The sequence below is a fragment of the Schistocerca cancellata genome, chromosome 6 (genome assembly GCF_023864275.1).
Source record: "Schistocerca cancellata isolate TAMUIC-IGC-003103 chromosome 6, iqSchCanc2.1, whole genome shotgun sequence".
Classification (NCBI taxonomy): Eukaryota; Metazoa; Arthropoda; class Insecta; order Orthoptera; family Acrididae; genus Schistocerca; species Schistocerca cancellata.
Genome location: NC_064631.1, coordinates 132,814,212 through 132,829,912, shown reverse-complemented (window position 1 = coordinate 132,829,912; position 15,701 = coordinate 132,814,212). Strand labels below are relative to the sequence as shown.

Here is a 15,701-nt window from a genome sequence, read left to right as displayed (position 1 = left end):
TAAAGACGCTGATTTATTTTGCGGGAACCATCATTCGGAGAGCTATATTTTGCTTATGCACCCGCCGGCGTACAGTAGTTGTCAGCAAGTGGTCGCCCGATAGGCCACGCGTACTCCTCGAGTGTTTCCGGGAAGAGCGTCCCACGTCCCACACGCGGCGGCGTGGAGGAGGCGGGGGCGGCGCGCATGCCCCCAGCTGGCAGCTGGCAGCTATAAAGGGGGGCGCGCGGCGCCGCCACGCCACAACACGCCGACGCCACCGACGCCGCCGCCGACGCCGCCTCCGTCGCACCACGCTCCGACGTAGCCGCACTACAGCCCGACTCACCGCAGAGCGACAGGTGAGGGGCTCACTGCCAGCTTCAGGTGCTCCGCCCCCCTCCCGCACCCCCACCCACCATCTGGCCACACAAGATTATCATAAAGAGATCCTTGTGCTCGTAAAATATGCATTGCTTACTGCAGCCGGTGATGTAAAAATTCTGTCACGTATTCTACCATATGTGTGAAATTTCTTCGGTAAACGTCGAGAAAATACGGAAGCATGTCGTATGGTATTTTGGAAGGGGAAGCACAGTACCAAGTTCATCGTGTCATTTTCCATGTTCTGCTAATGTCGATTGCTGGTATGCGACATTTATCCATACGATGCCTTCTCTCACGTAACAGACCGATAAATAAATTTAGTAAGTACGAATAACATATGACATCATTGTTTTATACACGATGACATGATCAAATAGTACGGCATCTTCATTTGCAGGATTCTTAATTCACAAGATATATTTCATATAGTGAGTAATGTCTTTCAATATCTTCCCTACTTCCAACGTACACACGTAATTTTTCTATGCACTCTATAACCGAACAAGTTCGTTGCAGTAGTTTTAAAGTGCATATACGAATTATGTGTGAATATTTTCACGTAGGCAGAACAGTTAATACCTTAAGATGCCTAGCCACTAATCAAAACGTCGAACATCATGTGACTGGAATTTTTTGTTGTTGTAGTAATACATCATTTAAAAGTTAATGTTTTGCGCATCTATTGTGCCACATCATTCTCAGGGCCAGATATAAATAGTTCAGGAGAACGGATCAGTCTTTGTGACGAAACGAGGCAAGGAGACGAAACCACTACTCTCTCATTCTTAATCTTATCTTTTATATCTACCGAATCCTGAAGAAAATACACATATTATTAGACGTGAAAAGACACATCTGTCAACGGCAGTATCACGCTCTTTGAAAGGGAAGTACACTAACATAAATCTAGTCGGTGTTGGGAGACCATACGTATGCAAAAACAGCCAATAATATTACGTATATTAGGGCACTGTTCACGGCTACACCTCAGCTTGATACCCAATTATAATAAGTTGGTAACTCAAAAAGGCGCTATTTTTTAGGACTATGGCCGTTGACGTGCATTTTCACGCTACAACTCTTTTTGTGACTTAATAATGCTCTTAGGAAAGTACAAATTTTCATTAAATGAACATAATTACTGCAATGTGTTCTTTTTATGTCTCACTATGTAATAATATTACTGATATGGTGAATTCAGTCATACATTCCTTTCTTTGCGTATCATAACGTGAGCCAGAGCTCCAAACTCTTGAACCACTGGTGCGATACCAGACGTCCACTCTGTATGGGACAATTCTAACTGTAAGAAATCGTGATGTTCAACAGTGGTTTGCCACAAATGTATGTATAAAAGGAAAAAAATTATTTTAAAATTTATCTTGTGGCAGGAGAGACGCAGGCTATGTTCTTTGATTTAGTGCACTACTCACAGAGAACTATCTATTTTTATGATTAAATGAATGGAAAATTTCTAAAAACCTTAAATTTACTTCTGAAAGTGAACGGACGCTGTTCCTCAGACCTCCAGTCAAAAGGATGGACATACAAATACTTTTACTTCAGTTGTACGAGGCATGACTTCATCACATACACAATAAGTTAAATAAGTGTAAGTCTGCCGTCAGGAAAGATGCATTTATTTTTCTAAGTAAAGTCTGCCCATCACTAAAATGTACATAATGACGTTTTATCCGCTGTAGCTATGCGCTTAGAGATAAAATTTGTTTATACTGTGAATTAAAGCTAGTTCCTTAAGACTTAAGCGATCACTAGTTTCCTCGATGAAGACATTTACCCTTTAGTAGTGCATTTCAGTATCCGACACTGCAATATAGGAACATCAAAGTTCGCATACAGAGCAAAGCCGTCAGAAGCATTCTTGGTTGTGGACCTTTAGTAAACTTCTGACAGTTTTGTCTGAGCGCGATGCAGTACTGAAGGAGTGTGATATCGAACAAAATAGTATAAAAAATTACAGTCTAAGATCTTCCTATATACAAATTATTAGTTCTAATTTATGTGAGACATGCTGCTATTGTCAACTTTGTCTTATGTTCCGAGAAAACTTCGGTATCTGCAACAGATACAAGTCAAACATCGAATCATGTAAACTGCGACAAAGCACCCGATTGGTGAACCTAAATGATTAAACAAAATCTTCGATTTGTAAATAAGGTTTATGTTCAGTGTTTAAAATTATTTTCCAGGTTTGTTAATGTAACCAACCAAGCTAAGATTTTGCTTCCCATTTAGAGCTTCGAAATATAGTCCTCCATCCCTATGTTTTCTGTGTGTATTGACGTAAGCCTCCTGTATCTCTGTTACATCTGAAATTTCGTCTTTGAGCCTACGACTGAAACATTTAAATTTAAATTCAGTTCTACAGCAAGCGAACTAAAGTGTGTTCCAATGACTTCCTGTCAATCTTCCCTACTGCTCACATTTTTATCTTTATTTTACTTTCCGTCTGGAATAAAATTGGTTTTTCAGGACATTTTTCCCCAGCGAATGGACAAATCTTGGGTAACGGTGTATATTTATAGCGAGCGCAGGCACTTGCCTACGAGGGTACACCGACGGTTAGAAATTACAGTTGTAGAGCCACTACAAGCCGCCATGTAACTTTTTCTTTATTTTACATGTTTCACGCGACCAACGCGGCTTCGGAACCATGGAAATACAACGTCTTACACCACCTTAAAATCAGATAAATTAATATATCCAACGTACAACATGATAACTTACATTACGTGACCGAGGGCCACTCGTTACAAATATCGGGTTGTGTATAAGGACGCCGTCATACACAAAATGGAGTGAGTTGATTCAGTATAATTAAAGTAAACTCTCTGGCCAGATGCATTCAAAGATTAAACAGCAAGAGATATCATTTCTTGTTGAACGAGTCAAAGCCCTAATGATATATGCTTTCGCTGAAACTACCTCACGAAACCTTATGCAACGCTGTGTAGCACAAAAAATACTAGTATCACTAAACTATGGCAAATATCCGCCTCATTTTCGAGCGTACCCGAAAGTTCTGTGTAAATACAAATTTGTTACCTACATGGGCATAAGCAAATACGTATATGTGCGAAGTATGTGCTTTGTAAATAAACATGTATGTTGTAAACACCTTCCTCCCAGTACACTGCATCCTTAATAATTGTAGGTGTAAGAGTAATCATGCAGCCACGTATGAATGGCAAAATTAAACTACGCTGTCAGTTTTAGTGCCATTAATATCCTGTTAATACATGGCATACTTACTAACGTCCGTAAAAGCGGCAATTATAATTTTATTTTGCAGTTACACTTGTATGAGTGAACACCTGAAAATAATGTGAATATGTTCCGTAGCTTCTATAGCTTCACATAAGATGTCATGAGGTAGTTTCAATTAAGGTGCATATCGGTAGGCTTTGATTCGCTCAGCGGGAAAAGGTATGTCTAGCTGTTTAATCTTAGAATGCAGCTGACCAGAGAGTTATGTTAACCGTTCACAACTAAGTTATTCCATTTCATGTATGATGGTGGTGCTATACACAGCTCGATTTTTGTAACGAGTTGAGTCATTATGTTGTAAGCTGAATCCGTTAATTTATCGTATTGTGTGGTGGTTCAACACACTGTATTTCCATAGTCCAGGAGATGCTCGCGTTGATCGAGTGTGAAATAAAGAAGAAGTTACATGCGGATTGTGGCGACTCCATAACTTTAATTCATATTTATATTTAAATGATGTTTCAGTAAAAGTTCTGTCACTTGCTTGTACAGATTATTTTTTTCTTTCGAAAATCACGATTTAGACCTTGCCATTTTCAAGAACCGCAATGTTAAGGAAGATCAGACTTCTGTGAACGAAGACATCTTCGAGATAAATTAAATTTGGGTATTTTTATTCTTTAAGCTCGTAAATATAAGCTTTCCGCGATTTTGACATCGAGCGTTCTGCTGTGACATCTTCCTGAGAACTTTCCAGATGATTATTAGAAAAGATATTTCTGGGTGACCAAAAATCCCATTTCTCTACACATCAAATTTGATCTAATAGTGTTTCTCGTTTGCTCTAAACGTTTATTTCATACGCTGTCACTTACCCTCTCTTCTCTAGGGTTTATCTCGAAGTATGTGGTCCGCTTTTTTCATTATACAGAAAATTCATTTTGTCTTAACCTTCTGCCGTATATCCTTCATGTCGCCACATCTGTCAGTTAATGCAAGGGAGAGAAACCGTGTACGTCATATGTCTGTGAATCAAGTAAATTTTGTTCTGTGTGTCACAGTATTTTAGCTGTCCGTATAACGTATTCTCTGAGACGGAATTTGGGAACCAGCCCAGCATTGACCTAAATAAGCGTGGAAAACCGCTGAAACACCAAACAAGTGACCGATGTGCTAGACCAACGGTCGTTAATCCGCCTCGTGCATTCGGCATGGGTGCCGCTCACCCCCCAGTCTCGCATGTTAACAGGCAGTGCGTTGAACTAACCGAGCAAATCATCAGTATACAAAACGCCGTTCAGAAATATAAAATTTTGAACTTAGCTGGAGAGCAGGAAACATAGGAGTTGGATAGAAACGTGGAAACACCGCGAGAAATGCATGCTTGAACATAAATGCAGATGATAACCGAGTTCGCAGGTTGCGCTGTTGTATTTGACCACGAACAGCACGTCAGCAGTGCCCTCAACACAAGTGTCAGTCGTGTTCAGAACAGTGTTACGTGTTCTCGTGATTGCATTATGCCGGAGCTAAGTCAGTTCGAACGGGGAAAAATTATTGGTGCTCGTATGGTGGGTGTTTCCGTAATCAAGGGAGCCGAACTGTTTGCTGTTTCGGGAGGCACTATATCGAAGATTTATACCGCATGCGGGTTAAGCAGTTAAACATCATCCGCTAACAAGGGGACCGCACGAACTTCCACTCGTCTATTAATACTTCAACATACATAAACAGGAGGATGCAATTATCAACATTTTTCGAGAAAATCAAGATTGAAAATTTTAGACGTGTTTATGCACTGATCAGCCTCAACTGGAACTCACCACTGTGTTCCTCGAACTACTCCCTCACATTACTGGACATGTGCCATGGTGTATTATCTTGTTGAAAAATGCCACTGCAGTCGGGAAACATGATGGTCATGTAGGTACGTACGTGTTCTGCAACCAATGTACGATACTCGTTGGCCGTCATGGTGCATTGCACGAGGTCAGTTGGACCCAGGGATGCCCACGCGAATGTTGCCCAGAGCTTAATGGAGCCGACGCCAGCTTGTCTCAGCTCCCTGCATACAGATGTGAAGGAGCCGTTCGTGCCTTGTCATCGGCGTCATGACGATGGTACCGGGATTCATCAGACCACGCAACGCTCTATCACTGCGCCAACGTCAAGTGCCAATGGTCACGGAGGACCATCGTTAAGAGTGTTCTGTGAACTCTCTGTTCAGGCACACTTGTATTCTAGCCAGCATTAAAGTCTCATGTTAGTTTCGCAACATTTGGCCGCCACATTTCGTCCAGCCTACGACGGCCGGCATCTGTAATGAAGAGTGGCCGCCCAACGGCACGACACGTGGCCGTGATTTCACCTTCGTTTCGCCACGTCTTGAAGACAATCACCACCGCACGCCTCGGACAGCCGACAAGTCGCCAAGTTTCCGAAATGCTCTTCCCGAGTCTCCGGGCCATCACAATCTGTCCTCGGCCAAACGCAGATAGGTCATGCACCTTCCCCACTGGACACACAGATAGCACGGTCACTGATATTACGAGGGCAGTTCAATAAGTAATGCAACACATTTTTTTTCTCCGCCAATTTTGGTTGAAAAAACCGGAAATTTCTTGTGGAATATTTTCAAACATTCCCGCTTCGTCTCGTATAGTTTCATTGACTTCCGACAGGTGGCAGCGCTGTACGGAGCTGTTAAAATGGCGTCTGTAACGGATGTGCGTTGCAAACAACGGGCAGTGATCGAGTTTCTTCTGGCGGAAAACCAGGGCATCTCAGATATTCATAGGCGCTTGCAGAATGTCTACGGTGATCTGGCAGTGGACAAAAGCACGGTGAGTCGTTGGGCAAAGCGTGTGTCATCATCGCCGCAAGGTCAAGCAAGACTGTCTGATCTCCCGCGTGCGGGCCGGCCGTGCACAGCTGTGACTCCTGCAATGGCGGAGCGTGCGAACACACACTCGTTCGAGATGATCGACGGATCACCATCAAACAACTCAGTGCTCAACTTGACATCTCTGTTGGTAGTGCTGTCACAATTGTTCACCAGTTGGGATATTCAAAGGTTTGTTCCCGCTGGGTCCCTCGTTGTCTAACCGAACACCACAAAGAGCAAAGGAGAACCATTTGTGCGGAATTGCTTGCTCGTCAGGTGGCTGAGGGTGACAATTTCTTGTCAAAGATTGTTACAGGCGATGAAACATGGGTTCATCACTTCGAACCTGAAACAAAACGGCAATCAATGGAGTGGCGCCACACCCACTCCCCTACCAAGAAAAAGTTTAAAGCCATACCCTCAGCCGGTAAAGTCATGCTTACAGTCTTCTGGGACGCTGAAGGGGTTATTCTGTTCGATGTCCTTCCCCATGGTCAAACGATCAACTCTGAAGTGTATTGTGCTACTCTTCAGAAATTGAAGAAACGACTTCAGCGTGTTCGTAGGCACAAAAATCTGAACGAACTTCTCCTTCTTAATGACAACGCAAGACCTCACACAAGTCTTCGCACCCGAGAGGAGCTCACAAAACTTCAGTGGACTGTTCTTCCTCATGCACCCTACAGCCCCGATCTCGCACCGTTGGATTTCCATATGTTTGGCCCAATGAAGGACGCAATCCGTGGGAGGCACTACGCGGATGACGAAGAAGTTATTGATGCAGTACGACGTTGGCTCCGACATCGACCAGTGGAATGGTACCGTGCAGGCATACAGGCCCTCATTTCAAGGTGGCGTAAGGCCGTAGCATTGAATGGAGATTACGTTGAAAAATAGTGTTGTGTAGCTAAAAGATTGGGGAATAACCTGGTGTATTTCAATGCTGAATAAAACAACCCCTGTTTCAGAAAAAAAATGTGTTGCATTACTTATTGAACTGCCCTCGTACATGCACCATGCGTGTGTCTGACTAGCAGCTATTCTCTGACAGGTGACGCAGCTATCGCCTGGACGGGTCTATATCGATAGCAGGTCGGTGGTCATAATGCTCTTCTGACCAGAGCATATCGAATCTCGTTAGCGGTCATGTTTCTTGTTTTCATTCTCATGCAGATTATTGAAGATGGAGATAGTCTCCCAGCGAGCTGTATTAAAGTAATACCTCCAAAATGTACTCCGCTGGTGCAGCCTTGCGATCTTTCTTTGGCGACGAACCTTGTAAAACGACTACAGAATGGCACATACATCACCGAACAGAATAGACAGGTAGCTTCTAGAGGAGACTGCCTAAGAGTTCAATCAGTTGTACATGTTATCTGCACCAATACTTGGTGATATGCTTCGATATGCGTGGTACGCCGCGAAATTGTATGACGACCGAGAACCGTTTATGAATGTCAACAATCCTTTTTGCAAAAGACACTCTGAAAAAACAATGTACATGCAAACGTTCGTCGTTCATTTTATGTGCTGTAAATCGAAATGATCATCGCTTTCCTTGTTTCTGCGGTCAGTATCATCCTGTTTCGTGCTCCTAGGTTACACATTATATTTATTACAAATGCAGATATAGTAGCATAAATATTATGAGTAGACAGTAGTGATTCGATTAGTGTTCTAGTGTATCCTTTTACTGTTTCCAGTCTCCGTACAAAAAACTTTTTTCTCCTTTTTCCAGGTTAAAGATTATGAAAATAATAAATGATTCATTAGATATTGATAATCTGTACAATCTTAATAAATCTGTTGCTTGAATTACGCGCGAGTTAAGAAAATACGGGCAACGAGATTCGAAACAGAGAGCTGTTGTTTATGTTGCGGACACCGGAAATAGGAGCGTCCATAGAAAGTATATAATACCGCATAAAATTTTCAAGCACTGTTTTCTCAAAAACGGTTGAGAGTTGCATCTTCCTGTTTACATAAGCTGACAGTTGACTTCCTAGTGATGCTCTATACACCCTTTCAATGTGAATAAAATCGATGGGGGGAGATTCGTGCGGTTTCCTTGAAAGTCGTAACGCGGACGAAAGAGTGTCTTGTCGTGGCGGACAGTCATTGAAGAGGATTGTGGCGAAAAATAAGAGGATGATAGTTACAAGATCACTTCAGGACTGAATGCCTCATTTGCGAACCGAGTCAGCACCAGAAAAACATGAAGTGAACTCTACAAGTACGGAACTGCAGGACGAGCTGAAATTCCGAAAACACTCACCAGTGATATAAATGCCTCAAACAGGAAAACATGGTGCGGAAATAATAAAATCTGGAGTAAAGAGCAATGGAAGAAAGTCATTTGGTCGGATGTGTCTTGTTTCACACTGTGTCCGACTTCCCGTCGAGTTTACGTCGCAAGGGTGCAACAGGGCGGGAGTTCGATGATGATGTGAGCGGCCGTATCACTGCATTTCATGGCAGTGACGAGGATTAATTGCCCCATCGACCCCGGCTGTCACAGTCACCAGATATCACTATTACTGGACCTTTACGATCTACTTTGGAGAGAAGTGTGCGTAACAGCTGTCCACCTCCATCATCGTTAGCTGAACTTGTCACTATTGTGTAAGAAGAATGGTATAGGATTCCCTTTGAAAACCATACAGGACCTGTACGTACCCATTCCAAGACGACTGGAAGTGGTTTGGAATGGCAAAGGGTCTTCTACACAGAATTAGGCATGAATATGTGTTCTGCTTTTGGTGTTACTATATTTTTGTGCTCCCCAAGTACGCCTTCTGTATAGTAAATTGTCATTCTCATTTTGGTGCTTCTCGTAGTACACGTGTGCGTCTTCCAGTAGCTTCTTCAAATGAAGGCACGTTTTCCATGTAAATTATCTTCTTATTTATGGCTCTCTGAAGTGAAGGGAACAATCCTTGGAATTTACCGTTCCTTTCTAGTTCAGTGTTTTCTACCAGTTCCTTCATTTTGGACGGTTAGTTGGTTGAATAGAACGTAAAGATGGAAACATTACTATTTGTTTGAAAAAGACGTCATTATATTGATTTTTGTATTCCTCGCTTGCTGTTTAATGTTGTGTCTATACCACAGTATTTAAAAGCAAGGTAGGAGTCAGACACACCGAACCAAATTATCGGAAACAGAACAGCAGCACACTTAAAGATGAGTGAGGGAAAGGGTCGAGCGTACATATCTGGAGGCGTTCGTTTCTTTATTCAAGTGAATTGGTTTTATAAAAGCCGTGGCAAAATTAAATGAGATGACCGGATTCGCAACGCCCCTAAACGAGTCTAGCGCATTAACTACCACGCCGCCTCGTCTAGTGGCTTTATCACAGATGTCAGCAACGACGAAATTTCCCTTTCATTCCTAAGCATGATATAATGCTCTTCTGACTTATGACTTCGTTTTTATAAACAAAGACCAATCCACTACCTGTTTGTCTTTATATCGTGTGTTGTCCATTTTAGCTAATGCCATTAGTCAAGCGTGTATTACTTGCTAATCTTTATTCAATACGCTTCTTGCCAAATTTTTGTGTAGTCTAATTCTGCCACTTATCACTGAACACATTCGTTACTAATGTATTGCGATAATTGCCCTGGAACCTACAGACGTCCATAAGAGAGTGGGCGTTATCGGCATGACTGCAAAACATCTTTCTACGAAAAACACAAATATTTGTGTAGTTTTGTGCAAAGCTTATGAGTCATTAGTCCTAACGTAAGTACAACTAAATACAGGAGATGAAGCAGAAAGAAAATAGAGTTGTTTGACTGATCTAACATTCAGAACTGTGAGCTAAGATCCATTTGTCCTGCTACAGATATTAGCCGTCTCTTGCGAGTTCTGACACACTTAAGGAGTATATCAATTCTTCCAGTCATTGTGCGATTTATAGGTCCCTTACTTTGAGTTTCAGCTTTTTGTGATTCACTTTTGTAGCTGTAAATTGTTTTAGCTTTGAAAAAAGTGCTACCATATTTTCAGGGCTTAATATTCACTTTTTTTAAAAAATAAACCGTTTCTATAGACAAAGTTCGATCTTCTTGCGTTACAGTTGAATATGTACGTGAGATTTTCGTTTTGATTTGCTTTGTGTTTACTGTATATAACATGCGATTGCTTATTCAAAAGAACAAAGAAAAAAATATTTAGAAACGGAAGTCCTGAGCATTGAATGTTTGTGTTTAATAAGTTTAATCAAAGTATTCCTTCAGCGCACAGTTTCTTGATTGTGTAGAAGAACAAACTGTTTGGAATACAAGTATAAAACTGCGGTTCGTTTCGGATATTACTCATAGTTAAGCAAATGTGTTCCAATGTACAAAAGTTTACACTAAGAACAATTACTGTTTAGGGCGCATTTAAACTAGGAAATCTTAACGTTTTGCGTAGTTTACAAAGAAATCATCCCTGCCGTCCAGTTTCGTACATTCTTAATGGCGACGTGTGCTTTGGACTGGCTAATGAATAGAAATTAAACTGTGCCATCATTTTATATCCTGAATGGATTTGGCGTGAATTTATTTGCTGCGGAGGCGAATGAAAACGTTGTAATCCAGCCAGTTTTCAGTAAAAACATTCCTCTTCTCCCTGTATCAGTGTCTGCAACTGCAGCAAAAATAACCACTCACGAAATGACGAGTACGTTTATTATTCTTAACGTGTTTATACAGCTTTTTCTAGGTTAGTGCAATATTAACAGTATGTTTTTTCTCTGATTAAGGTAATTGTGATCACTCCCTCTTTTCTCTGTCAGTTTCGCATGCGACCTCAGTCCACGTCCCTGCACGCAACATCAGAATGCCATTCTTTCCAACGGATTGTGTTGCAGTGTTCCACGCCCCAGTTTTTGTTTGCAAAGGGTTTCCTGCTACGTTACAAAATCAAAATTAGCAGTTTAACACATATTTATGAAAGAAAACACCAAGTTTCGATATTCGCTGCATTAAGACCTGAGCTGTGTTCGCAGTTCCACGTACAGAAAACACGGGTGCTACATAAGTAGAAACACCGTATACCCAACACAGTAAGTAAGCAAAGTGGCGCGGTGCTTTACAATAGCCTCGTAATCAGAAGTGTGAGAACTAAAACCTCCGTTCCGCTGGCCAACCTGAGTTCCATTACTCGTTAATTTCCTAAATCAATTCGGGTGAGGGCTTGACGACATTACCTCCAGCTACCGCTCCTTCGCTGCAGGTCACTAAAGTTCATTTCAGAACTGCAGAATTGCAACCATTGCTCGTAATTACTCCTTTTTCCACTAAATATTGTCTCTCATCCGCGCTAAAACTTAGCAGCATTCCCGTACTCTATGGTAGTTGTCACAGCATGGAACCATCATGTGATCAGATACATGCTCTGTGCATGTTCAACGCGCCGCTAACAGTGTTGACTACACAAAACGTTTCTGATCTTAAGAATTGTTATTTCGAAGTGGTCGGATTTTGACGATTCTCGAAGTGATTTCATGAGAATTCTTTCGCGACGTACCTACTTCCAGTTAGAAATCACCTCTTAACAGGTACTTACAACACTTTCTTGTAAATATGTTGACTGTGCCGATGCCGTGTAATATTTACAGTGATGTGATTTCCTTCAAAGAAGTATTCAGTACGCCTTTTATCAATCATGGGATGTTTCTTACATTTTAGTTGTGAGATGGGGGACCAGGCCAAAAATGTGCACCTTATGTGTGCTGTACTACGATTTATTAGTGTGTGGATCGGTAGAAGAGGACGTCGTATGCCACTGGAATTTTCAATGATCTGAAGGGAGCCTACCAACCCTACCAATTACTGTAATTTCTGTATGGTTCCTCCAACAAACAAAGGAGTCTCCATGAAGGAAAACAGCAAGAGTTGCCACTAAAAATGAAATTATTGCAAGGTCAACTGGAGATATTCCCCCTAAATTGTGATGATGTGAGGCACCATGTCATGGATTGCGCTGCCCCTCCATCCGGAGGTTTGAGTCCTCCCTCGGGCATGGGTGTGTGTGTCTGTTGTTCTTAGCATAAGTTAGCTTAAGTTCATATAAGTAGTGTGTAAGTCTAGGTACCAACTACCTCAGCATTTTGGTCCCTTAGGAATTCACACACATTTGATAAATGAAGGGTTGCTACCCAATGTGAGACGTATAGTGAAGACTGCAAACTGATGAAGGTAGTTAACTGATTCACATTATGGATTATTCCCTTATTACATGTTGCACAATAATTCCATATTATAAGTTGAATAGCGACACGACATTAACGATTGCCTCTATGTCATTTAATTTTGGTTTGATAAGCAGAAAATCGGTTCGTAATAAACAAATATTAATGGAAAAAGATGAAGTTTGTTTTTCCACCTTAAAGACACTCTTTCTTTTGATCCGGAGAGTGTAGAAGGAATACAGGGTGGTCAATTGATCGTGACCGGACCAAATACCTCACGAAATAAGCGTCAAATGAAAAAACTCGTCTAGCTTGAAGGGGGAAACCAGATGGCATTACGGTTGGATCGCTAGATAGCGCTGCCGTAGGTCAAACAGATATCAACTGGTTTTTTTTATAGAAACCCCCATTTTTATTACATATTCGTGTGGTACGTAAAGAAATATGAATGTTTTAGTTGGATCACTTTTTTCGGTTTGTGATAGATGGCGCTGTAATAGTCACAAACGTATAAGTATATGGTATCACGTAACATTTCGCCAGTGCGGACGGAATTTGCTTCGTGATACATTACCCGTGTTAAAATGGACCGTTTACCAATTTCGGAAAAGGTCGATATGGTGTTGATGTATGGCTATTGTGATCAAAATGCCTAACGGGCGTGTGTTCGGTATCCTGGACGACATCATCCAAGTGTCCGGACCGTTCGCCGGATAGTTACGTTATTTAAGGAAACCGGAAGTGTTCAGCCACACGTGAAACGTCTACCACGAACTGCAACAAATGATGATGCCGCAGTAGGTGTTTTAGCTGCTGTCGTGGCTAATCCGCACATCAGTAGCAAACAAACTGCGTGAGAATCGGGACTCTCAAAAACGTCGGTCTTGAGAATGCTACATCAACATCGATTGCACCCGTACCATATTCCTATGCACCAGGAACTGCATGGCGACGACTTTGAACGTCACGTGTAGTTCTGCCACTGGCAACAAGAGAAATTACGGGACGATGACTGATTTTTTGCACGCGTTCTATTTAGAGACGGAGCGTCATTCACCAACAGCGGTAATGTAAACTTGCATAATATACACTATTGGGCCAGGGAAAATCCACGATGGCTGCGACAAGCGCAACATCAGCGACCTGGGCGGGTCAATGTATTGTGCGGCATTATGGAAGGAAGGAAAATTGGCCCCCATTTTATAGATGGCAATCTAAATGGTGCAATGTATGCTGATTTCCTACGTAATGTTCTATCGATGTTACTACAAGATGTTTCACTGCATGACAGAATGGCGATGTACTTCCAATATGATGGATATCCGGCACATAGCTCGCGTGCGGTTGAAGCGGTATTGAATAGCATATTTCATGACAGATGGATTGGTCGTCGAAGCACCATACCATGGCCTGCACGTTCACCGGATCGGACTTCCCCGGATTTCTTTTTGTGGGGAAAGTTGAACGATATTTGCTATCTTGATCCACCGACAACGCCTGACAACATGCGTCAGCGCATCGTCAATGCATGTGCGAACATTATGGAAGGCGAACTACTCGCTGTTGAGAGGAATGTCTTTACACGTATTGCCAAATGCATTGAGGTTGACGGACATCATTTTGAGCATTTATTGCATTAATGTGGTATTTACAGGCAATCACGCTGTAACAGTATGCGTTCTCAGAAATGACAAGTTCACAAAGGTACATGTACCACATTGGAACAACCGAAATAAACTGTTCGTCTAAAATTGTGAGCCATATGTTTGTGACTATCACAGCGCCATGTATGACATAGCGAAAAAAGTGGTCCAACTAAAAGATTCATATTTCTCTATGTACTACTCTAATATGTAATAAAAAATGGGGTTTCCGATTTTTAAAAACGCAATTGATATGCGTTTGACCTATGGCAGCGCCGTATAGCGGGCCAACCATAGCGCCATCTGGTTTCCCCCTTCAAGCTAGACAGGTTTCGTTCTTTGTAGTTTTTTCGTTTGACGCTTATTTCGTGAGATATTTGGACCGGTCATGATCAATGGATCATCTTGTATAATATTTTCTGTGTATTTAGTATACGACAAAACTGCCGAGAGAGATCTGTGACCCATAAAATATGAAATGGCTTCACATTTCGCACAGCATACAGTTCGGTGAGCGTCGACATTTTTTTAACATTTCATGTTATCGATTTTTTTAGCATTTCATGATGCTCTGTGCACGCAACTGCAGTCGTAAATTGAGACAACAACGCTAATATTTACCCCTGTTCGCCGATAAATGTATCAGGCCACGTTAATAATTCCGTGGCTCCTACGCATTTTTCGCAAGTGGCGCGTCATGGTTACCCGACTGTGATTTGTTTTATTTATTTTTTCGAAATGTCGTTCTTGTCAACAAGGGTCCGTGAGGGGGCGGGGGCCGGCGGGAAAGGTGGGGGTGGGTGCGGCTAGACTTTCATTCGAGAGAAAATTACTTAAATTCTTGTCGTGTCATCGAGATACAGATTTCACGTGGTCTTCCTAAATCGTTTGAGATAAACGCATGGACGGTTCCCCAGAAGGGGATACGATCGCCTTCTTTCCTTTGGCTTCTGTAATCCTGTGGTCTAATGACCTCAATGCCGACGGAAAGTTTAACCCTTATCTTCACTTCTGCAACATTTTATCATTGAAAATAAAAAGAAATCGTTGCTAAACATGAGCACAATTTTTTGTGGACTATGAAGCAGGAAAATCATGGGGAAACACTTCAGAAAAACTTTATCCCTAATAGAAGTGCTATCAAAAATCCATAGATACATTAAATGCTTTTAAAAATGTTTCTTGGGTAATAGTAACGTATAAGTTATCTGCTCCACATCTGCACCTCCTCTGAGCAAGACACTTCACGATGTGTGAAGAAGGGTACTTTTTCTGTCACTGTCAAACCCCTCCCACTTTTCTCTTCCAGTCGCGGGTGCTTCACGTGAAGAGCAATTGTAGATAAGTCTCCGTGTGAGGTAGACTCACTCTAATTTTACAGTCGTGACCTTCCCGCGAG

General features: G+C 41.9%; 1 protein-coding gene across 1 annotated transcript in view; it reads left to right on the top strand.

Moving 5' to 3' along the window:
• The first annotated feature begins 259 nt into the window (after positions 1 to 259).
• Positions 260 to 15,701, top strand: part of LOC126191389 (uncharacterized) — a 238,561-nt gene continuing 223,119 nt past the window's right edge. The window contains exon 1 of the mRNA XM_049932248.1: positions 260 to 341. The gene's annotated coding sequence lies outside the window, so the exon portion shown is untranslated. The remainder of the gene's footprint in view (positions 342 to 15,701) is intronic.